At 49.4% G+C, this 25989-nt stretch overlaps 1 long non-coding RNA gene across 1 annotated transcript; it reads left to right on the forward strand.

The window, feature by feature from the left end:
• The first annotated feature begins 21389 nt into the window (after positions 1-21389).
• Positions 21390-25752, forward strand: LOC139750107 (uncharacterized). Its single transcript, XR_011713081.1, has 2 exons — positions 21390-21509; positions 25294-25752. It is a non-coding gene; the product is annotated as an uncharacterized lncRNA (long non-coding RNA).
• Positions 25753-25989: the final 237 nt, after the last annotated feature.

Genomic DNA, 25989 nt, shown 5'->3' on the forward strand with positions numbered 1-25989 from the left:
AGAGCCCACGTGTCCCGGGTCCTCCTTGTCTCATAGCCCACGTGTCCCGGGTCCTCCTTGTCTCAGAGCCCACGTGTCCCGGGTCCTCCTTGTCTGGAGGCCCACTTATCCCGGGTCCTCCTTGCCTTATGGCCGCCCATCCTGCTCAGGATTCTCACTATCTTAGATCCCCCTGTCCTGACTCTCACTATCTTAGATCCCCCTGCCCTGACTCTCACTATCTTAGATCCCGTTGTCCTGACTCTCACTATCTTAGATCCCCCTGTCCTGACTCTCACTATCTTAGATCCCCCTGTCCTGACTCTCACTATCTTAGATCCCCCTGTCCTGACTCTCACTATCTTAGATCCCCCTGCCCTGACTCTCACTATCTTAGATCACCTGTCCTGACTCTCACTATCTTAGATCCCCCTGTCCTGACTCTCACTATCTTAGATCCCCCTGTCCTGACTCTCACTATCTTAGATCCCCTTGTCCTGACTCTCACTATCTTAGATCACCCTGTCCTGACTCTCACTATCTTAGATCACCCTGTCCTGACTCTCACTATCTTAGATCCCCCTGTCCTGACTCTCACTATCCTAGATCCCCCTGTCCTGACTCTCACTATCTTAGATCACCCTGTCCTGACTCTCACTATCTTAGATCACCCTGTCCTGACTCTCACTATCTTAGATCCCCCTGTCCTGACTCTCACTATCTTAGATCACCCTGTCCTGACTCTCACTATCTTAGATCACCCTGTCCTGACTCTCACTATCTTAGATCCCCCTGTCCTGACTCTCACTATCTTAGATCACCCTGTCCTGACTCTCACTATCTTAGATCCCCCTGTCCTGACTCTCACTATCTTAGATCCCCTTGTCCTGACTCTCACTATCTTAGATCACCCTGTCCTGACTCACACTATCTTAGATCACCCTGTCCTGACTCACACTATCTTAGATCCCCCTGTCCTGACTCTCACTATCTTAGATCACCCTGTCCTGACTCTCACTATCTTAGATCCCGTTGTCCTGACTCTCACTATCTTAGATCACCCTGTCCTGACTCTCACTATCTTAGATCCCCGTGTCTTGACTCACACTATCTTAGATCTCCCTGTCCTGACTCTCACTATCTTAGATCACCCTGTCCTGACTCTCACTATCTTAGATCACCCTGTCCTGACTCTCACTATCTTAGATCACCCTGTCCTGACTCTCACTATTTTAGATCACCCTGTCCTGACTCTCACTATCTTAGATCACCCTGTCCTGACTCTCACTATCTTAGATCCCCCTGCCCTGACTCTCACTATCTTAGATCCCCCTGTCCTGACTCTCACTATCTTAGATCCCCTTGTCCTGACTCTCACTATCTTAGATCCCCTTGTCCTGACTCTCACTATCTTAGATCACCCTGTCCTGACTCTCACTATCTTAGATCACCCTGTCCTGACTCTCACTATCTTAGATCCCCCTGTCCTGACTCTCACTATCTTAGATCCCCCTGTCCTGACTCTCACTATCTTAGATCCCCCTGTCCTGACTCTCACTATCTTAGATCCCCCTGCCCTGACTCTCACTATCTTAGATCACCTGTCCTGACTCTCACTATCTTAGATCCCCCTGTCCTGACTCTCACTATCTTAGATCCCCCTGTCCTGACTCTCACTATCTTAGATCTCCCTGTCCTGACTCTCACTATCTTAGAGCCCCCTGTCCTGACTCACACTATCTTAGATCACCCTGTCCTGACTCTCACTATCTTAGATCCCCCTGTCCTGACTCTCACTATCTTAGATCCCCCTGTCCTGACTCTCACTATCTTAGATCCCCCTGTCCTGACTCTCACTATCTTAGATCACCCTGTCCTGACTCTCACTATCTTAGATCCCCCTGTCCTGACTCTCACTATCTTAGATCCCCCTGTCCTGACTCTCACTATCTTAGATCCCCCTGTCCTGACTCTCACTATCTTAGATCACTCTGTCCTCACTCTCACTATCTTAGATCACCCTGTCCTGACTCTCACTATCTTAGATCACCCTGTCCTGACTCACACTATCTTAGATCACCCTGTCCTGACTCTCACTATCTTAGATCCCCCTGTCCTGACTCTCACTATCTTAGATCCCCCTGTCCTGACTCTCTCTATCTTAGATCCCCCTGTCCTGACTCACACTATCTTAGATCACCCTGTCCTGACTCTCACTATCTTAGATCCCCCTGTCCTGACTCTCACTATCTTAGATCACCCTGTCCTGACTCTCACTATCTTAGATCACCCTGTCCTGACTCTCACTATCTTAGATCACCCTGTCCTGACTCTCACTATCTTAGATCCCCCTGTCCTGACTCTCAGTATCTTAGATCCCCCTGTCCTGACTCTCAGTATCTTAGATCCCCCTGTCCTGACTCTCACTATCTTAGATCACCCTGTCCTGACTCTCACTATCTTAGATCCCCTGTCCTGACTCTCACTATCTTAGATCCCCCTGTCCTGACTCTCACTATCTTAGATCCCCCTGTCCTGACTCTCACTATCTTAGATCACCCTGTCCTGACTCTCACTATCTTAGATCCCCCTGTCCTGACTCTCACTATCTTAGATCCCCCTGTCCTGACTCTCACTATGTTTATCCCAGACAGTTAATCCCATCACGGCCACAATCCCATCACGGCCACAATACGGCCCATACACCACACACGTTACATGTGCTCTGATCCACACATACTGGAGCATCACATTGTCGAGTGTCTTCTAATTATTGACATCTGCCGGGGCTCAGGGTCTGAGGGGCCGGAAACCTGGTGACCAACTCACTCACACTGACGCTCTTAAGGAGGTACAGTCACTGTAATGAAAACTGGCCACATTACAAGCTGTACCGTCCATCACGTAACTTATGTAACCTACAATTATAAGCTGTACCGTCCATCACATAACTTATGTAACCTACAATTATAAGCTGTACCGTCCATCACGTAACTTATGTAACCTACATTACAAGCTGTACCGTCCATCACGTAACTTATGTAACCTACATTACAAGCTGTACCGTCCATCACGTAACTTATGTAACCGTCAGGACCAGTAATACGTATATCCTGTATTGCATATGATCCTGAACTACGTGTGTGAGAACATCTACTGTATTCCTTGTATCCTTATCAATGTTAGAATGTCTATATATCATCAGTCAGAAGAGGGTGTTTTGAAATGGTTTGGGCACATGGAGAGAATGAGTGAGGAAAGATTGACCAAGAGGATATATGTGTCGGAGGTGGAGGGAACGATGAGAAGTGGGAGACCAAATTGGAGGTGGAAAGATGGAGTGAAAAAGATTTTGTGTGATCAGGGCCTGAACATGCAGGAGGGTGAAAGGAGGGCAAGGAATAGAGTGAATTGGATCAATGTGGTATACCGGGGTTGACGTGCTGTCAGTGGATTGAATCAGGGCATGTGAAGCGTCTGGGGTAAACCATGGAAAGCTGTGTAGGTATGTATATTTGCGTGTGTGGACGTATGTATATGCATGTGTATGGGGGTGGGTTGGGCCATTTCTTTCGTCTGTTTCCTTGCGCTACCTCGCAAACGCGGGAGACAGCGACAAAGCAAGAAAAAAAAAGAAAAAAAAAAATATATATATATATATATATATATATATATATATATATATATATATATATATATATATATATATATATATATCTCATTTCCAGCACATCCATCCTCCTGCGCACAACTCTATCCACAGCCCACGCCTCGCAACCATACAACATTGTTGGAACCACTATATATATATATATATATATATATATATATATATATATATATATATATATATATATATATATATATATATATATATACATTCTATGTTGTGCTGTGTATAACAAATGCTATTGACACATCTCTCCTCCTATCTAGCGGGATCAGAACCCACTTGGGGCGCACACGACACTCTCCTGTACCGTTGCGTTGTCGTCACTGTACGCTCTGTGCTTGCCTCCACCCACCCATGTTATCAGCCCTTCACCCAGACTACCAAACAAATCCTTAATCTATGTATATTCAGACAAAACAAGACTTAAAACTAAGTTCAGATTTTCACAGCTTTTCTTTGTTTCAAACTCAGCATTTTCTTACCCTTCTGCATATATATATATATATATATATATATATATATATATATATATATATATATATATATATATATATATATATATATATATATATATATATTATCCCTAGGGATAGGGGAGAAAGAATACTTCCAACGTATTCCCTGCGTGTCGTAGAATGCGACTGAAAGGGGAGGGAGCGGGGGGCTGGAAATCCTCCCCTCTCTTTTTTTTTTTTTTTTTTCAATTTTCCAAAAGAAGAAACAGTGAAGGGGGCCAGGTGAGGATATTCCCTCAGAGGCCCAGTCCTCTGTTCTTAATGCTACCTCGCTATCGCGGGAAATGGCGAATAGTACGAAAGAAAAAAGATATATATATATATATATATATATATATATATATATATATATATATATATATATATATATATATATATATATATGTTTTACTTGACAATTTCTCTGAATCATGTCCTTCCATTCTTGCTAACTTATTTGACCTTGGCAGCGTTGCAATCTCCAGCGCACCCTCCCTGCAGGGTTGTTGGACACCCTGATGGATGGGCCGAGCCACCTGTCGTCGTGTAGTTCCTGGCAGGACGACGCCCGATTGGGGGACGACAAACGATCAGACGTGGCGGTTGTGTCGGCAAATGGTCGTTGTCCCAGACACTGTGTCACAAGTGCTCGTTACCTACGTCACTCACTGTCAGTAATCACCATCCAGGGTTACCACGTGAGCAAGTGATGACCGTCTGGCAGTGTCGTGTAGCGGTTAGCGTTCCTGACCGTGATGCATTCACGGGCCGCCCACGGACGAGGGTATAGGTTCGAATCCTGGATGCGGCAGTTAGTCCACATTCAGCCCAGCTGTTCATCCACCCTTAAGGGTTAGTCGATAAAATGGGTAATTGGCTCAGGCTAGGGTAATTACTCTCTTTTACTCAAGCATGTAAACATCTTCATTATGATAGTAATTACCGTATCTAAGCTATGGAGATAAATTCTCCACACAATTATGCAACTCTTCATCGTCAAAAGTTCTTTTAATTATACTATCACTCCAGGAACCCTGGCTGAGAGGGTCAGGCCTTATTCTACGACCTCTTATCCAGGGACTCCCGCAGCTTTAAAGCTGCGCTACACTCAGGAGCAGGATAGGGTGGACTCCCTTCACGCGACAAGTCTCAGATGAATATGTCCTTTGTTTCGCCAACTGACGCTGATACAGCATAGCCAAAGGTAATTCTTTTTTTTCACTTGTGGCACAAATTGTGGAATTTAGTAACAGTTTTTTTTATATATATATTATTCACTATACAACACAGATCCTCCACACGGAACCGTAACTGTCTAACCTGAGCAACACAAAATGTGTTACACCCTCAGCAGGCCATGTCTGGGCTGGTCCTCGACGTGAAGTGTTGCTGGAGGAACACTTTCTTGTTAGTATTCATTTGTGTTGTACGAGGAGGGAGTTCTGCACTCGTGGGGCCCCATCGCTTGGCCTCTCTCTACTATCATTCAACATTTTAAACTATTTTCATTATTCACAGTTTTATTATCTTTCATTATTCCAGTCATCCACCACTGCTAGCTCGTGAGAAGTTCACTGTGTCTTTTCTTACAAATTTTCTTCTCCATTTTCTGCTGTTCTCTGGTTGTTCTTGCCTGGCGACTTTCGAAGAACTGTTCTCTGTTGACATCATGGAACTTTGAAGAACTTTATTTGTTTATGATTCTAAATTCTTCTTGTGTAATTACATACAGACGCAACACTTCAGTAACAGTATGGATGAAGGATACATAGCCACGAGAGTCACATAAACCTATTTTCAAATCCTGGAAACTTTGATCAAGTCATCCCTTGCTCCTCTTTTCCACGCTGGGAGAATAGATGACTTCTATCTTTCACTTTAATTCAACCCTCTTGTTTTCGTAACATATTTGTTGCCGTCTTCTGGACTTTCCTATTAGTTTTCTGTTCTTTAAGTGCAGTGACCAAACTTGTAAAGCATATTCTAATATTGGTCAAACGTACGCAGTAAATGACTGCCCGAATATTTTTCCTTAAGTGCAAAAATGTGATTATAATATCTGTACGGTTCTCCGAAAACGACAGGTCAGGTACAATGTGTGTGTGTGTGTGTGTGTGTGTGTGTGTGTGTGTGTGTCCCAATACCACTGCGACACCTGATCAATGTTACACCACAGAGTGTCAAGGGGGAGGAGGGTGTAATCTGGCTGCTGCCCTACATTACGGCGAGGGTTCGATCTCTGGGTACGGTGTCTGCCGGGGGTCTCGTAGCTGTGTTGCTAGTGTGGCAGGAGGGTAGTGGTGTTGCCCAGGTTCCGTGGTCAGGAAGGAGGCAGGGGTCTGCCACAGGTGAGTTGTGCTGTGTGAGGGAGATGGTGGGGTAGAGTCAATGGGGGAGATGAGGTGTGGCAAGGTCCCATGGTAGCATTAACGTGGGATGGGGTCGCTCATGTGTTGATAAGAAATCTTCAAAGGATCATGTCAGAGAAGATAAGCCCGGTGTCACATGACCAAGACTGCATGACTCATGTCTGGGTAGTCATGAGCCACGTCAGGTCAACCACGCCGATAGGGATCGTTGTGTGGGCGTGGCCGCCAAACTCATCAACACTGGTTCACTTTAGGATTGAGATGTCAGGTCAGGTCAGGTCAGGGCACACGTCGGGTGTCGGTCTGGCCGTGGGAGTATGACATCATCACAACCACCTGGACTGAACTGGTTGTGAAGGTTCGATTTCATAACCAACACTCGAGGAGGAGGAGGAGGAGGAGGAGGAGGAGGAGGAGGAGGAGGAGGAGGAGGAGATATGAAGCGGCTTCGAAAGGGAACGTAACTCATCTTTCCCATCGTGGACTCCACACTGTCGTGTTACCATCATGAACTGTAACTAGAATTACCCTTTTATTTTTAAACTGTATTAATCCTAATCTCAGAGACACTCACCCTGGACACCAGGGTCATCATTCTCGTTATTATTGACCCAGTCATCAATTATCAACTGGTTCTGGCGTTTCAAAACATTCCAGTTAGTCCTACCGTCTCTATCTTGCCTCAGGATCCCTCTCTACCATGACTGTGATCACTCGACCCATTATCTGGCTAAGAGATAACCCTCCTCACTCCCTCCCTCTGTCACTCTCCACCAGCTGTGTGTCTACCCCACTCCCCCAGGAAGCCCTCCTCCTCCACCCGGGGAATTAGATCCTCCGTCGCCAGTGTAGAAAGTGTTCACAGTTGCGGGCCGCAGATGGCAAGGGGCCCTCGATTCTCTTGAGCAATTATTGCGACATCGATTTTCTTTTGTTTTACCCACTGGGAGGCAGGTCGGCCGGGCCCTAGGTAGGGTGGGATTTTATACCGCCTCTCTTTCTCAGTTCATCTACTGCTTCTCCAGTGGATACTCTCCTCGGAACTGTCATAATGAGTGTGTTGCATGCCGCCACTTCTGAAGTGGCTGTCCTTTGCCAGTGTCAGCACAGAACGTCAGCGATGCGTTAACAACGTGACCAAATATATTACGTAGTGATGTGAACCCGTCATGTTACAAACCTCAAGTCCTGAAGTCCTGCCAGAACTCTCTGACTACTTTATCACTTTACTGCTTTATTACCTTATTACTTTATTACCTCACTACTTATTACTTTACTGCTTTATTACCTTATTACTTTATTACCTTATACTTTATTACCTTGCTACTTATTACTTTACTGCTTTATTACCTTATTACTTTATTACCTCACTACTTATTACTTTACTGCTTTATTACCTTATTACTTTATTACCTCACTACTTATTACTTTACTGCTTTATTACCTTATTACTTTATTACCTCACTACTTATTACTTTACTGCTTTATTACCTTATTACTTTATTACCTCACTACTTATTACTTTACTGCTTTATTACCTTATTACTTTATTACCTCACTACTTATTACTTTACTGCTTTATTACTTTACTACTTTATTATGTCTTTACTTTACTACTTTATTAATTTGCTACTTTATTTCCTTATTACTTTACTGTTTTATTACCTTATCACTTAACTACTTAATTACCTTATACTTTACTGCTTTATTACCTTATAATTTTACTACTTTATTATCTTTTTACTTTACTTCTTTATTACCTTTTACTTTGCCACTTTATCACCTTATTACTTTACTACTTATTACTTTACACTTTACTGCTTTCTTACCTAATTACTTTACTGCTTTATTACCTTATTACTTTACGGACAGTAATATCCTCGAAGATATTCTCCCACTGAATCTCAAACCTGCCTCGCCCAGAGCCACTGTACAGACAGCAGGTATGTGTTGATCTGTGTCATGATGTAATGTTTGACCTGACCTGACCCAGATGTACCATCACATGTATGTTCTGTCTTACTCTGGTGTCTGGTTGATCACTACCACTGACGCAGACCATCTGTTCCTGACTGAACGAGGATCCTCCAGGCCCCCCTCGCCCACTCTGGCCCACCTGTCACTGAGTCTACTGTACCCTACTGTACGCACTGTACCTTTTACTCTGCCACTCTATCACCTTATTACTTTACTACTTATTACTTTATCACTTTACTGCTTTCTTACCTAATTACTTTACTGCTTTATTACCTTATTACTTTACGGACAGTAATATCCTCGAAGATATTCTCCCACTGAATCTCAACCCTGCCTCGCCCAGAGCCACTGTACAGACAGCAGGTATGTGTTGATCTGTGTCATGATGTAATGTTTGACCTGACCTGACCCAGATGTACCATCACATGTATGTTCTGTCTTACTATGGTGTCTGGTTGATCACTACCACTGACGCAGACCATCTGTTCCTGACTGAACGAGGATCCTCCAGGCCCCCCTCGCCCACTCTGGCCCACCTGTCACTGAGTCTACTGCACCCTACTGTACGCACTGTACCTCACTGTACGCACTGTACCTCACTGTACGCACTGTACCTCACTGTACCTCACTATACGCATTGTACCCCACTGTACGCACTGTACCCCATTGTACGCACTGTACCTCACTGTACGCACTGTACCCCACTGTACGCACTGTACCCCACTGTACGCACTGTACCTCACTGTACGCACTGTACCCCACTGTACGCACTGTACCTCACTGTACGCATAGTACCCCCCTGTACGCACTGTACTCCACTGTACACACTGTATCCCACTGTACCCCACCTACCCTAAGACATGTAACCTTGTATTATGCGAAATGCTTTCCTATGAATAATTTGACTAATGAAGATTTGAAAAGTGATTCTCTCTCTCTCTCTCTCTCTCTCTCTCTCTCTCTCTCTCTCTCTCTCTCTCTCTCTCTCTCTCTCTCTCTCTCTCTCTCGTCGCTAACATTATCATTATTCACGAACATTTTGTGTTGACACATCACATGTATCATCGTAGGTCTTCATGTTCTAAGTGTCTGCTTCCCATGTTCGTCGTGTCTTTGCTAATATCAAGCAGGTGCTCAACCTGCATCAGTCCTCCCTGCTGGCTACATCCTCGCCACGTAACTCCATCCCACACCACTGTCTCCCTCACCCTCCCTCTAACTACTCACACTCTCCTCCCTCCCTGGACGTCCTCCCTCTAACTACTCACTCTCTCCTCCCTCCCTGCACGTCCTCCCTCTAGCTACTCACCCTCTCCTCCCTCCCTGGACGTCCTTCCTCTAGCTACTTATTCTCTCCTCCCTCCCTGGACGTCCTCCCACTAGCTACTCACCCTCTCCTCCCTCCCTGGAAGTCCTCCCTCTAGCTACTCACTCTCTCCTCCCTCTAGCTACTCACCCTCTCCTCCCTCCCTGGACGTCCTTCCTCTAGCTACTTATTCTCTCCTCCCTCCCTGGACGTCCTCCCACTAGCTACTTAACCTCTCCTCCCTCCCTGGACGTCCTTCCTCTAGCTACTTATTCTCTCCTCCCTCCCTGGACGTCCTCCCACTAGCTACTTAACCTCTCCTCCCTCCCTGGACGTCCTCCCTCTAGCTACTCATTCTCTCCTCCCTCCCTGGACGTCCTTCCTCTAGCTACTCACTCTCTCCTCCCTCCCTGGACGTCCTCCCTTTAGCTACGCACTCTCTCCTCCCTCCCTGGACGTCCTCCCTCTAGCTACTTACTCTCTCCTCCCTCCCTGGACGTCCTCCCTTTAGCTACTCACTCTCTCCTCCCTCCCTGGACGTCCTCCTCCCTCTAGCTACTCACTCCGTCTTCTTCACCATCAGCAGTAGTGTGAGTGCCAGCCCCTCCCACCAGCAGTAGGCCGCCACATCCCGTGATGTTATCTCACACTGAGGCTGACTGACACTGTCGTCCAGCCCGCTGCTCCCACCCTTATCTCACCCGCCCTCCGCTGCCTCATATAACCCCGACGCTTCATATCAGCAAATTTCGAAAATTTTCGAATGAGTTTCGTGTCTCCATTACTGGTGTGGGTAACGAATAGCGTGGGTTCTAGAACAGCCTTGTGGTAACCCGTTACGATAAATGATTTTATCACTGATTCATCTCTGACACGTTTTCTATCCTCCCCCCTCACCGTTAACCCATTTTTTTTGCGTGTGTGTAGACTAATGATATATTTCCTCCGCCGCTGAATCAGGACAGCGTGACGGGTCGAGGAGGGCTGGATGGTTCCCGGGGCCCCGTCGTTGACCAACATCAAGTGACTGGGACTCATTTCCTATCAGCTCCGGCCTCCCCTCTGTGTAGCATGATCTCTCATCTTCCCTCCACGATCTTCCTCCCTCTCTGAAACCCTTCACTGCAAGACTGCTCCTCCAACACACAGTCCCATCTCCAGACATAATCCCTACCATCGTTTCTACTCCAAGGGCGTCCGGTACTGCGCGCCTCATGGATTCTGAGTCATCCATCTTCAGCGTCATGTGGCTCAGAATTTCTTGACCTCCTCTGGCGTCATGTTTTCGTGGGTCTCCACCCAACCTGTCCAACCATACAGGAGTCTTTGGCTGCCTTCCGACCATAAGCGGTTGCTCGCCACACACCCACGCGCTGCAACGCTGTATGCAGAGGACTTCGCTGTATACCACCACAGTCCAGGTCCTTCCTCCTCACCTCCTTAACGCTCTGGCTCAGCTGACCAAACACCCAACACGACTTCCCGATCATCACGATCGCTCCCGTAACACACTCGACTTCTACCAAACTCTGAAGACTTTCGCTATTATCCCCACTACTCTCTGCCCGCTATGGTTCCTCCGCTCCATTATTTCCAAGTGGACGCGTCCACACCCCATCCCTCCCTCATAGCGTCAACTGTGGCAGGTTGTGAGGGCGTGGTTCACACCTGTCTCAATGCAGGTCTATGTAACATCGCGAGAATGGGGAAACAGCGACTTGGGTCAATTCATCAGTACCACAATAGAATCTTCATCAAAACCTCTTTCTAAATCTCATTCGCTTCCAGCTGGTCATTTTCAAAACACAACACTTCGACCCCGGGATAATCAAAACATGGTGGGTATGACCAGATCCCTCATCTCGTCTTGGAAACCCCACACAATAAACATCGCAAAGTCTGCTTCTCAAACTTTATATTTCTGTTCAGCAGCTTTCTCATATCAACCATGCCCCGGCGCACCCCAGTACGGGAGTACAGCTCACATAGCCAGCTAAAATGCTTCTACTTTCACCTCTCTGTTGACCAGAATGGAATCAAAATCAGTCCGGCCTATCAGCTGTCCTTCTATCACTTCTCAACCATCCACACACACACACACACACACACACACACAAACACACACACAGTGAGAGTTCTTCTCGCTCTTTGTACCAAAGGCACCATTTCGGGCAGTGCTTTCGTGAGCTTGTCTGCTGCATCCCATACCTTCTGTGTGGAGGCCAGCCACACGAGCAGTGACCGTTGCAATACCAACAATTTATCTAACACGTTTCTTTTGTAAATTTCTCTTGTGCCATTTGTCCCTCCTCCTGATCATAACCTTCTCACGTTTAACAGACAAGTCTGAGAACAACTGAGAAGTTCAGATTTGACTCTTACTGCATTCCATTTACTTATATGTGGCCAGGTCTGGGCCAAACTTCGCCTGTTCCACGTCTGCTGTTGTACAATTGAAGACTTCTACAGTCATTCGCCACTTTGGCTTCATGTAGCGAATACCTGAATATCTTGATAATTGGAACGCTATATCTTGGCTTCTTTCATTGTTCTTAAGGTAAATCACCACGACCAAATAACTTGATGGATTAGATTGTCTTTGATCGTTTTAAGTCCAGTACTTTGAGACCTTTATGAATGATATTGTAAACCTCTAATGTTATGTGTATAATGTTCCCGTATATAAATAATGTGTTCGTTGTATATTGAAGAATAATATCGAGGTTGAACTCTGAAGGGAAATACCTGTTTGATAAGGCAGGAATATCATTCTTATCCTGACGTAAGATAAGGTGTCATTTCCAATAGATAACACGCCTATCTTATCTAAGATATTCTTATCAGTCATTTCTAAGTAATCTCGAGTGATTATTATCTTCATACTGAGATAAACTGTCCCTTAACATTGCTCTTTACTGACCCTAACTTTCTCCCAACAGACTGAGTGATCCTAACTTTCTCCCCGAAGACTGACTGACCGTGACTTTCTCCCTGCAGAATGACTGACCCTAACTTTCTATCCGCAGACTGACTGACCCTAACTTTCTTCCAACAGCTTGACTGACCCTGACTTTCTCCCTACAGACTGACTGACCCTAACTTTCTCCCTGCAGAATGACTGACCCTAACTTTCTCCCCGCAGAGTGACTGACCGTGACTTTCTCCCTATAGTCTGACTGACCCTAACTTTCTCCCTACATACTGAGTGACCGTGTCTCCTTACAGTCTGTCTATCATCTCGTATAAACTTCCCGATGCTGTGGCTCGCCACTTTACATCTCATACACACACACTTCTTTTTACGTCTCTTTAGATCTGTTATGTCTTTAGTCATCCAGACGAGTATTTAGTCATCCAGACGAGTATCTAGTCATCCATACGAGTATTTAGTCATCCAGACGAGTATTTAGTCATCCAGACGAGTATTTAGTCATCCAGACGAGTATTTAGTCATCCAGACTAGTATTTAGTCATCCAGACGAGTATTTAGTCATCCAGACGAGTATTTAGTCATCCAGACTAGTATTTAGTCATCCAGACGAGTATTTAGTCATCCAGACGAGTATCTAGTCACCCAGACGAGTATTTAGTCATCCAGACGAGTATTTAGTCATCCAGACGAGTATCTAGCCACCCAGACGAACATTTAGTCATCCAGACGAGTATTTAGTCATCCAGACGAGTATTTAGTCGTCCAGACGAGTATTTAGTCATCCAGACGAGTATTTAGTCATCCAGACGAGTATTTAGTCATCCAGACGAGTATTTAGTCATCCAGACGAGTATTTAGTCATCCAGACGAGTATCTAGCCACCCAGACGAACATTTAGTCAGCCAGACGACTGTTTAGTCGTCCAGACGAGTATTTGTGTCTCATTACTTCCTATGATCTCTCTTGGCATGTTATGTGTCTCATGGAGGGCCAGATCCTGCATCTAAAAGTGACCCCATCATTCTGCATTTGTATCTACATCTACCACCTTGATCTACCTCACATCACCAAGAACCCCACGACGTCGTATCTCAACAAAATATGGATATCTAAGATTCATCATCATCCTATTGTTATCTTAGATATGAATGCCAATTTATATTTTTACATTGAAATTGATGATTAATTGTGTGATCAAATTTTTCACCTCAATTTGGATCACGTCATTAAACAATCTTAGATCTTATATTGAAACTATATCCTTACTGGTCACTTCAGAGCAACATCCAGTTAAGATTATGCAATCTATAAATATCGAGTCTTTGTATATATTTTATCATTACTTCCACATTGTTTCTACAGGTCAATACAATGATTCAGGAATTATGTAGGTCATCTCATTGATCATCCTGACATACAGGTGGATCTGTCCACACCCACTATGAGGAGACTTGCTTACATGTAGGCAGGCAGTGGGTCGTCAGCCAGGGGTGGTGGGTGAGGGGGTCAGGAGGTAGTGGGTCGTCAGCCAGGGGTGGTGGGTGAGGGTGAGGGGATCAGGAGGTAGTGGGTCGTCAGCCAGGGGTGGTGGGTGAGGGTGAGGGGATCAGGAGGTAGTGGGTCGTCAGCCAGGGGTGGTGGGTGAGGGTGAGGGGATCAGGAGGCAGTGGGTCGTCAGCCAGGGGTGGTGGGTGAGGGTGAGGGGGGTCAGGAAGCAGTGGGTCGTCAGCCGGGGGTGGTGGGTGAGGGTGAGGGGGTCAGGAGGTAGTGGGTCGTCAGCCAGGGGTGGTGGGTGAGGGTGAGGGGGTCAGGAGGTAGTGGGTCGTCAGCCAGGGGTGGTGGGTGAGGGTGAGGGGGTCAGGAGGTAGTGGGTCGGCAGCCAGGGGTGGTGGGTGAGGGTGAGGGGGTCAGGAGGTAGTGGGTCGTCAGCCAGGGGTGGTGGGTGAGGGTGAGGGGAAGTCAGGAAGCGGTGGGTCGTCAGCCAGGGGTGGTGGGTGAGGGTGAGGGGGGTCAGGAAGCAGTGGGTCGTCAGCCAGGGGTGGTGGGTGAGGGTGAGGGGGGTCAGGAAGCAGTGGGTCGTCAGCCAGGGGTGGTGGGTGAGGGTGAGGGGGTCAGGAAGCGGTGGGTCGTCAGCCGGGGGTGGTGGGTGAGGGTGAGGGTGAGGGGGGGGGGTCAGGAAGCGGTGGGTCGTCAGCCGGGGGTGGTGGGTGAGGGTGAGGGGGGTCAGGAGGTAGTGGGTCGTCAGCCAGGGGTGGTGGGTGAGGGTGAGGGGGTGTCAGGAAGCGGTGGGTCGTCAGCCGGGGGTGGTGGGTGAGGGTGAGGGTGAGGGGGGGTCAGGAAGCGGTGGGTCGTCAGCCGGGGGTGGTGGGTGAGGGTGAGGGGGGTCAGGAAGCGGTGGGTCGTCAGCCGGGGGTGGTGGGTGAGGGTGAGGGTGAGGGGGTGTCAGGAAGCGGTGGGTCGTCAGCCTGGGGTGGTGGGTGAGGGTGAGGGTGATGGGTCGTCAGGAAGCGGTGGGTCGTCACGGTTGTTATCAGGCCATCAGCTGGGAACGGTCGTTAGCGCCTCGTTAGCCTCAGTCCTGATAAGTTAATCGTTGATGGTCGGACCTGATGTGGACAGTGCACGTGACCGCCTGCCACCACCACTGACACCACCAGCCGCCTGCCACCACTGACACCACCAGCCGCCTACTACCACTGACACCAGCCGCCTGCTACCACTGACACCAACCGGCCGCCTGCCACCACCGACACCAAACGCCTGTTACCACTGACACCACCAGCGGCATGTCACCACTGACACCCACCATCTGCCACCACTGACACCACCAGCCGCCTGCTACCACTGACACCAACCGCCTGTTACCACTGACACCAGCCGCCTGTTACCACTGACACCAACCGCCTGTTACCAGTGACACCAGCCGCCTGTTACCACTGACACCAGCCGCCTGTTACCACTGACACCAGCCGCCTGTTACCAGTGACATCAGCGGGACTGCCACCACTGACACCAACGCGTCTGCCACCACTGACACCAGCGGGACTGCCACCACTGACAACGGCGGGTCTGCCACCACTGACACTAACCGCCTGCCACTATTGACACCATCAGCTGCCTGTCACCACTGACACCAGCAGCCTCTTACCACTGACACCAACGGGCCTGCCATCACTGACACCAGCCGCCTGCCACCATTGACAATAGCAACACACAAGCGACATTCATATTTCGGTAAATAGATACATCTATCTCTAATTCTAAATTCTCATGGTAAATAATTACATACCTATACTCTACAGTTCATGAAATTCTCAGCTGGTATAATATGAAATACGGATCTACTCTTGAGATCTGCTGATAATACATACTGGTAACATGAGTTCATCATTCTTAAATCTAGTATACATCTAGGGTCTTATTTGGAACATGACTGATGGTTGGATACATGACTGGTGTGGGATACATACAGGTTGGATACATGGACTGCAGGGGATCTATACTGTGTGGATACATGGACTGTGTGGGATACATGACTGGTGTGGGATACATGACTGGTGTGGGATACATGACTGGTGTGGGATACATGACTGGTGTGGGGATACATGTCGGTGTGGCGGTGTGGTAGTGTGGTGTGTGGTAGTGTGGTGACGTGGAAGTGTGGTAGTGTGACAGTGTAACGGTGTGGTAGTGTGGCGGTGTGGTAGTGTGGTAGTGTGGCGGTGTGGTAGTGTGGCGGTGTGGTAGTGTGGTGGTGTGGTAGTGTGGTAGTGTGGTGGTGTGGTAGTGTGGTAGTGTGGCGGTGTGGTAGTGTGACGGTGTGGTGGTGTGGTAGTGTGGTAGTGTGGCAGGGTGGTAGTGTGGCGGTGTGGTAATGTGGCGGTGTGGTAGTGTGGCGGTGTGGTAGTGTGGTAATGTGGCAGTGTGGTAGTGTGGCGGTTTGGAAGTGTGGTAGTGTGGCAGTGTGGTAGTCTGGCAATGTTGTAGTGTGGCGGTGTGGTAGTGTGACGGTGTGGTAGTGTGGCGGTGTGGTAGTGTGGTAGTGTGGCGGTGTGGTAGTGTGGTAGTGTGGCGGTGTGGTAGTGGCGGTGTGGTAGTGGGGCAGTGTGGCGGTGTGGTAGTGTGGTGATGTGGTGGTGTGGTAGTGTGGTAGTGTGGCGGTGTGGTAGTGGGGCAGTGTGGTAGTGTGGCGGTGTGGTAGTGTGGTGATGTGGCGGTGTGGTAGTGTGGTAGTGTGGCGGTGTGTAGTGGGGCAGTGTGGTAGTGTGGCGGTGTGGTAGTGTGGTGATGTGCCGGTGTGGTAGTGGGGCTGTGTGGTAGTGTGGTAGTGTGGCAGTGTGGTAGTGTGGCGGTTTGGAAGTGTTGTAGTGTGGCGGTGTGGTAGTGTGGCAATGTGGTAGTGTGGCGGTGTGGTGATGTGGCGGTGTGGTAGTGTGGTAGTGTGGCGGTGTGGTAGTGGGGCAGTGTGGTAGTGTGGCGGTGTGGTAGTGTGGTGATGTGGCGGTGTGGTAGTGGGGCTGTGTGGTAGTGTGGTAGTGTGGCAGTGTGGTAGTGTGGCGGTTTGGAAGTGTTGTAGTGTGGCGGTGTGGTAGTGTGGCGGTGTGGTAGTGTGGCAATGTGGTAGTGTGGCAATGTGGTAGTGTGGCGGTGTGGTAGTGTGGCAGTGTGGTAGTGTGGCGGTTTGGAAGTGTTGTAGTGAGGCGGTGTGGTAGTGTGGCAATGTGGCAGTGTGGCAATGTGGTAGTGTGGCGGTGTGGTAGTGTGGCGGTGTGGTAGTGTTGCGATGTGGCAGTGTGGCGGGGTGGTAGTGTGGTAGTATGGCAGTGTGGTAAATGTGGCTGTGGTACTGTGGTGGTGTGTCGGTGTGGTAGTGTTGTAGTGTGGCAGTGTGGTAGTGTGGCGGTGCGGTAGTGTTGTAGTGTGGCGGTGTGGTAGTGAGGCAGTGTGGTAGTGTGGCGGTGCGGCAGTGTGGTAGTGTGGCATGTGGTAGTGTGGCGGTGTGTCAGTGTGGCAGTGTGGCAGGGTGGCAGTGTGGTAGTGTGGCGGTGTGGTAGTGTGGCGGTGTAGTATATACCTTAATGTGGTGGTGTGACAGTGTGGTAGTGTGGCATGTGGTAGTGTGGCGGTGTGTCAGTGTGGTAGTGTGGCGGTGTGGTAGTGTGGCGGTGTGGTATACACCATAATGTGGTAGTGCGGTGTGGTAGTGTGACGGTGTGGTAGTGTGGCGGTGTGGTATACACCATAATGTGGTAGTGTGACGGTGTGGTAGTGTGACGGTGTGGTAGTGTGGTACATACCTCCATATCTCCTGCTGTTCACGGTATGGCCAGGGGGCAAAACACAGCTTCATCGGAGCCGAGATGGAAGAGGGACCAATGTGAGTCTTGTGGCCCTGGTGTGTGTCCACCTGGTGTGTGTCCACCTGGTTCTTGAGACGTAATGTTGGACGACGCAAGAACACCCCACTGCTCTCCTGTGTCAGGTGAGGAGGCAGGACAACGGTCAAGCCTCGTGTGACGGATCTACACACACACACACACACACACACACAAGTAAACACAAAGTTATGGTAATGTTTACAAAAACAGTCTACAGCCCCTGGAGCACGATAACTACCTCTTGAGTACGATAGTTACCCCCTGAGTACGATAACAAGACCTTGAACATAATAACTACCGACTGAAAAAACCCTGGAGTACGATAACTACACCTAACGTACGATAACTAAACAGGAGTACAATAGCTAAAGCCCCGAGTACGATAACTACCGTGGACGACGATAACTGAAGTTATCAGTCATCGTACTCAAAACGGGTAACCCCATGAGTACCACGACCTCAGGCGTGCGACTCAAGGAGTCAGTAAATGATTTCGTGACGTGTGTGTGTCTTGCGTCACGCACGAGTCACGGCGTCACGTGACGCGTGCCGCGGTGTATTTTTGTTGACGTGACGTCCGCCCCTGTTGTGTGACGCGTGGGTGGCAAATGCTTATTTCCATTCATCTGCCTATGTGACGCCCTGTCCTCTGTGTGACGCTCTCTCCCTTGTGTGACGCCCTTCCCCCTGTGTGACGCTCTCTCCCGTGTCACGCATTCTCCCTGTGTGACGCTCTCTCCCTTGTGACGCCCTCCCCCCTGTGTGACGCTCTCTCCCTTGTGTGACGCCCTCCCCCCCCCTGTGTGACGCCCTTTCCATCGGTAATGTAGCGTTAAGCTCAATGGCTTCGCTGGTCCACTGGCCGGTGTGGCCACATACCACGGGGGAGGGAGACACAACCTCACATGGCTTGTGTGTGTGTGTGTGTGTGTGTGAGCAATCTTCACTTGGTTCAATTCTATCCAAATACACTTCAATATTCTTCAAATATCTCTACTTTCTAGAGACGATCTTGAGATATTTGTATATTCGGTAACTAAGCCGAGTTACCCATCCTGTTAAGGTTATATAAAACACAACTACAGATTCTACAGTCAACAGTTAACACTCACCAGTCACTTGTTAACACTCATCAGTCAGCTGTTAACACTCACCAGTCACTTGTTAACACTCATCAGTCAGCTGTTAACACTCACCAGTCACCTGTTAACACTCACCAGTCACCTGTTAACACTCACCAGTCACTGTTAACACTCACCAGTCAGCTGTTACACTCACCAGTCAGCGATAACCAGCAGTCATTCACCAGTCGATGCTAACTGGTCAACACTCACCAGTCAACGCCAGTCACTCATCCATCACTACTCGCCAGTCGCCAATTAACAGTCACTAGTCAACAGTTAACACTCACTGGTGACGCTCGCCATTCAACCTCACCTCCCTCTACAGTCACCTGTGAACTTGTGACAGTCAACACACCAGTCAATACTCATCATTCGATACTCACCCTGGACACTAAACATTCACCTCTCACCTGTCAGTCCTCTCCAGTCACTAGACGACACTCACCACTCATCAGTCAACACTCTTTACTCACCAGCCAATACTCATCAGTCCCCAGTCACCCATCAGTCAACACTCACCACTTGAGTCAATAATCACCCTATTCAGCAATTAATATTCACCAATCACTCCCATCAGTTACCACTCACCAGTCACCACTCACCAACCAGCACTCACCAGTCAGTACTCACACTCACCAATCAGTACTCACTCACCAGTTAGTACTCACACTCACCAATCAGCACTCACCAGTCAGTACTCACACTCACCAGTCAAGCACTCATTAGTCAGCAACCAGCAGTAGATGTTAGCCAACCCACAACCATTGATGAGTAAGGATGAGTAACATCACCATCTGTCCTAGTAATAATGAGAGCTGTGGCTGAGTTCGTATACTCATGGACTGGTACCCACCAGTCTCTCTAACAGTTACTCAGCTGACGACTGTCTGGCACCAGGGGGGTGTGTGTTGTTGTGATGACGTCACGTCTTCTCCCTAGGTGACATCATGTCTCCGCTCCTGTTTGTTGTCACTTGGCGAGACCGCCACACCTTTTCTATGTGATCAGCGGGAAACACACGTATATAAATTCATTTTCTAATCGTCCATATTTTTTTTCCCCTTCCCCTTTTCACCGCAGTTGCCATAGATCATTGACAGAGGCCTCCTGCTGGAACAATAATGCGCTAATTAAAACCTAACCACATGACGCTGGCGGCACACGTACGTACGGACGCACGTACCAGGCCCTCCTGCAGGGGAGAGGGGGGAAAAAAGAAAGAAAAATCGGTGCCATAGGGAGAAGTGAGGGTAAATAAAAAGTTCTCCCCCCCCCACACATGGGAGACCCCCAGCGTCACGGGCTGTTGGGCGGGTAACCCTGGGTAACACTCCCCTCCCCCCCCAAATACCCCCCCCTTAACCACCACCACTCGTTCCGAACCGTAGTCTGGATTCAGGATGAATATATTTACCAAAAAAACGTGTATCAATAAATTGTTATAGATACAATATTCCTTCAGTCACGACTCATGAGCATAATGGCAAATTATTTCAAAACAAAGTCGCTTCCTCGAGCGCTCATAAAAGCCATAGTTGAATGGCCAGCGACCATCTGTCCTGGGGTATACGAACCCGGGGCCAACCGATGGATCAGAACACCAGCAGAACAAAAGGCGTCTTGTTACAGGCTGAAGAATGGAGTAGTGAGGACCCTTGGCCATATGTCCACGCTATTCCGAGCCAATTAATGATCAGACGGAGTTAAACGCAACAACGACATTACGCCCCACAAAGCGGGACACCGACTCATACTTCCTCTGGTCTCTTATATTCGCTAGTGTGACAGAATCCTCGGCTTAAACATACTCATTGTTTACCACACTCTTCAGCATTGAGTGTGACGTCAGCAATGGCGGATAACCTTACATTGGCTTATTTAAGTCTAATTATCCATACCCCGTAGCTGCCAACTATATCTACATAAACATGAACAGCAAATCATCATCTATGTGTCATTCTTGGATGATATCATTAAGGCATTGTATATATAAACTTTCCGATTATGATCGTAAAAAACAAAAAGTAATGAGAGAACAGATTCGAGATACAAAATGTCGCCACTCGACATCCACACGTACCCGTCTGTGATTGGCAGATGTTGTCGTGTGCTCACATCACACACCCATATTATTGCTATTACTTACTGCTCCTGCAGCTCATTCATCGCGTTCTGTGAGTGAGATTGACGTGGCTGTCTTAAACAACAACGCTCATTCATCATGGAAGGTGTTCTCTAGGCACGACCGTTGGCGAATGATGGCAAGTTGACGTACAGGTAATCTTATTTTGCCGACATGTTCAAATGGCCAGCTCCCAAAAAAACACATAGTTGAACGCCAGACGATGATTGGTTAAGATCATGTATAAGATGAATAACACATTAATGTACTTGCGATGACAGAGCTTGAGGAGAGCAGCTATAATAAATGAAGCCATGTTGAGGGAGTAGAGTTATGGTAGACAGGGAGGGTTTCTTGGCCAAGGGGTGTCTGGGTCATTCAGGGAGTGTGTGGTGACCAGTGAGGGAGTGGTAGTGGTGAGGGACTAGTGTGGTGGTCAGGGAGGGAGGGAGTAGTGGTGGTGAGGGAGTGAGGATGGTCAGGAAAGATTTGGTGGCCAGGGAGAGAGAGGTAGTGGCGTGGTGAGGGAGGCTTTGGTTGCCTGGGAGTGGTGTGGTGAGGGAGGGTTTGGTTGCCTGGGAGTGGTGTGGTGAGGGAGGGTTTGGTTGCCTGGGAGTGGTGTGGTGAGGGAGGGTTTGGTTGCCTGGGAGTGGTGTGGTGAGGGAGGGTTTGGTTGCCTGGGAGTGGTGTGGTGAGGGAGGGTTTGGTTGCCTGGGAGTGGTGTGGTGAGGGAGGGTTTGGTTGCCTGGGAGTGGTGTGGTGAGGGAGGGTTTGGTTGCCTGGGAGTGGCGTGCTGAGGGAGGGTTTGGTTGCCTGGGAGTGGCGTGGTGAGGGAGGGTTTGGTTGCCTGGGAGTGGTGTGGTGAGGGAGGGTTTGGTTGCCTGGGAGTGGCGTGGTGAGGGAGGGTTTGGTTGCCTGGGAGTGGTGTGGTGAGGGAGGGTTTGGTTGCCTGGGAGTGGTGTGGTGAGGGAGGGTTTGGTTGCCTGGGAGTGGTGTGGTGAGGGAGGGTTTGGTTGCCTGGGAGTGGTGTGGTGAGGGAGGGTTTGGTTGCCTGGGAGTGGTGTGGTGAGGGAGGGTTTGGTTGCCTGGGAGTGGTGTGGTGAGGGAGGGTTTGGTTGCCTGGGAGTGGTGTGGTGAGGGAGGGTTTGGTTGCCTGGGAGTGGTGTGGTGAGGGAGGGTTTGGTTGCCTGGGAGTGGTGTGGTGAGGGAGGGTTTGGTTGCCTGGGAGTGGTGTGGTGAGGGAGGGTTTGGTTGCCTGGGAGTGGCGTGCTGAGGGAGGGTTTGGTTGCCTGGGAGTGGCGTGGTGAGGGAGGGTTTGGTTGCCTGGGAGTGGCGTGCTGAGGGAGGGTTTGGTTGCCTGGGAGTGGCGTGGTGAGGGAGGGTTTGGTTGCCTGGGAGTGGTGTGGTGAGGGAGGGTTTGGTTGCCTGGGAGTGGCGTGGTGAGGGTGGGTTTGGTTGCCTGGGAGTGGTGTGATGAGGGAGGGTTTGGTTGCCTGGGAGTGGCGTGGTGAGGGAGGGTTTGGTTGCCTGGGAGTGGTGTGGTGAGGGAGGGTTTGGTTGCCTGGGAGTGGCGTGCTGAGGGTGGGTTTGGTTGCCTGGGAGTGGCGTGGTGAGGGAGGGTTTGGTTGCCTGGGAGTGGTGTGGTGAGGGAGGTTTTGGTTGCCTGGGAGTGGTGTGGTGAGGGAGGGTTTGGTTGCCTGGGAGTGGTGTGGTGAGGGAGGGTTTGGTTGCCTGGGAGTGGCGTGGTGAGGGAGGGTTTGGTTGCCTGGGAGTGGCGTGGCAAGGGAGGGTTTGGTTGCCTGGGAGTGGTGTGGTGAGGGAGGGTTTGGTTGCCTGGGAGTGGCGTGGTGAGGGAGGGTTTGGTTGCCTGGGAGTGGCGTGGTGAGGGAGGGTTTGGTTGCCTGGGAGTGGTGTGGTGAGGGAGGGTTTGGTTGCCTGGGAGTGGTGTGATGAGGGAGGGTTTGGTTGCCTGGGAGTGGTGTGAAGAGGGAGGGTTTGGTTGCCTGGGAGTGGCGTGGTGAGGGAGGGTTTGGTTGCCTGGGAGTGGTGTGGTGAGGGAGGGTTTGGTTGCCTGGGAGTGGTGTGGTGAGGGAGGGTTTGGTTGCCTGGGAGTGGTGTGGTGAGGGAGGGTTTGGTTGCCTGGGAGTGGTGTGGTGAGGGAGGGTTTGGTTGCCTGGGAGTGGTGTGGTGAGGGAGGGTTTGGTTGCCTGGGAGTGGTGTGGTGAGGGAGGTTTTGGTTGCCTGGGAGTGGTGTGATGAGGGAGGGTTTGGTTGCCTGGGAGTGGTGTGGTGAGGGAGGGTTTGGTTGCCTGGGAGTGGTGTGATGAGGGAGGGTTTGGTTGCCTGGGAGTGGTGTGATGAGGGAGGGTTTGGTTGCCTGGGAGTGAGTGGTGGTGGTTTGTCTGGGTGCAGGGCCAGAGAGGGAGGGAGTGGTGACGGTGAGGGAAGTAGTTGGAAGTGATGAGGGAGGGAGGGAGGGACTGTTGTTGGTGAGGGAGTGCACGAGATGCGAGTGATGGTGATGAGGGAGGGAGGGAGTGGTGGTGGTGATGAGGGAGGGTGAGGGACCAGGGAGAGGGAATGGTGGTGGTGATGAGGGAGGGTGAGGGACCAGGGAGAGAGGGAATGGTGGTGGTGATGAGGGAGGTGAGGGACCATGGTGAGGGAGTTGGTGGTGATGAGGGAGGGTGAGGGACCAGGGAGAGAGGGAATGGTGTTGTTGGTGAAAGACCAGGGTGAGGGACCAGGGAGAGAGGGAATGGTGGTGGTGGTGGTGGAGGTGAGGGACCAGGGTGAGGGAGTGGTGGAGGTGAGGGACCAGGGAGTGAGGGAGTGGTGGTGGTGAGGGACCAGGGAGAGAGGGAGTGGTGGAGGTGGAGGTGAGGGAGTGGTGGTGGCAGGACAGATGTTATCATGGGATAATACTATTGGCGTCCAGCTATCGCGAGGTTGCTGGGGATTACCAGTGGCTCGCCCGCCCGGCTGGTCATGTGAGACCCCCGGGTTCGACACCCGTGACTACCACCACCACAGTGGCCCAGGCAGGACACCCCACTAACACACGGGTTAACACCACGACCCTGCACAGGCTATCACGTTCTCCTCCCTGGCCCACGTCGCTCTCCCGCACCTAACCATGGTGAGCCGTTATTCGACCTACAGACTCTCTCTCTCTCTCTCTCTCTCTCTCTCTCTCTCTCTCTCTCTCTCTCTCTCTCTCTCTCTCTCTCTCATCCCTGGGGATAGGGGTGAAAGAATACTTCCCACGTATTTCCTGCGTGTCGTAGAAGGCGACTAAAAGGGGAGGGAGCTGGAAATCCTCCCCTCCTTGTTTTACTTTTCTAAAGGAAGGAACAAAGAAGGGGGCCAAGTGAGGATATTCCCCTCAGAGGCTTAGACAGCTGTCCTTGACGCTATGTCGTTGATGGGGGTAAATGGCGAATATGTACGAAACACACACACACACACACACACACACACACACACACATATATACATGTATATATGTGTGTGAGTGTGTGTGTGTTTATGTATTTGTATGTGTGTGTGTGTGTGTGTTTATGTATGTGTGTGTGTGTGTGTGTGTGTGTGTGTGTGTGTGTGTGTGTGTGTGTGTGTGTATGTGTGTGTGTGTGTGTGTGTGTGTGTGTGTGTGTGTGTGTGTGTAAACGTTAGGTCGACCCCTGTGAGGTCTGCCGCTAGGGTTATCACCCATCACGCCACACTCACGCATCGAGAGTTTACTGATTAAGGATATTCTTGTAAGATTAGTTTGTAGTCGATAAAATTTTAGATTTTATGAATAATGGAAGAAATTAATGTGACAACGAATATGTATGGAGTGTGGAAAAGTGACAAAATGAATTAGTGGATCAAGTAACCAGGGAAACTGATGTAAATGTCTTGGTGTTACAACAAATGGTATCTCACATTACGCAGGACAGAGACGAGGGTCAGTGAGCATCCAACCATCTTGGAGACGGTTTGCCCCGCCCTGAGGGAACGTCGGCCATCGCTTAGCGAGGACTGCCGCACGCCCGGATCCCCGTGTACGTACGGGCCCACCTGACCGGAAGGACATGTGTAAACCAGTTAATGCTGCCTTCAAGTCAACTTTGACCACCAGAGACTAAGCAGAGCCGCTGGTCAGTATTATGTTGTGTGGCAGGAACTACAGTGTAGTGTTTGTTTTGAAGTGTTTACATTCATTAACTAAATTTCCCTCACAGTGGCAGGAACTACAGTGTTGTGCTTCTTTAGAAGTGTTTACGTTCATTAACTAAATTTCCCTCACACTTGTGAATTTGTGTTTTAGTTATTATTAATAGAAGTGTTAGGATGCATGCCAAATTATTTCTACAACTTTTAATAGAATTTGATATTAAAGGTGAAAATGTTCGCGGCCTTTCCTTAACCTACAGGAAAGTGAGTGGTCACAGTATGCTGGGCAGTCCATTGACCTAGTTGGGTCATTAATGTTCTCATTAAGAGGTTTTACTTGAACCATGACTGATGGGCCCCCATGGTAATCTGACTTTACCATCAACTATCAAGTAACGTGTAGTGTTGTGGATGAGAGCTTGGGAAGTGAGTCAGTTGTTGTTCGCTGATGATACAGCGCTGGTGGCTGATTCG

This window comes from Panulirus ornatus, chromosome 9, assembly GCF_036320965.1.
Source record: "Panulirus ornatus isolate Po-2019 chromosome 9, ASM3632096v1, whole genome shotgun sequence".
Classification (NCBI taxonomy): Eukaryota; Metazoa; Arthropoda; class Malacostraca; order Decapoda; family Palinuridae; genus Panulirus; species Panulirus ornatus.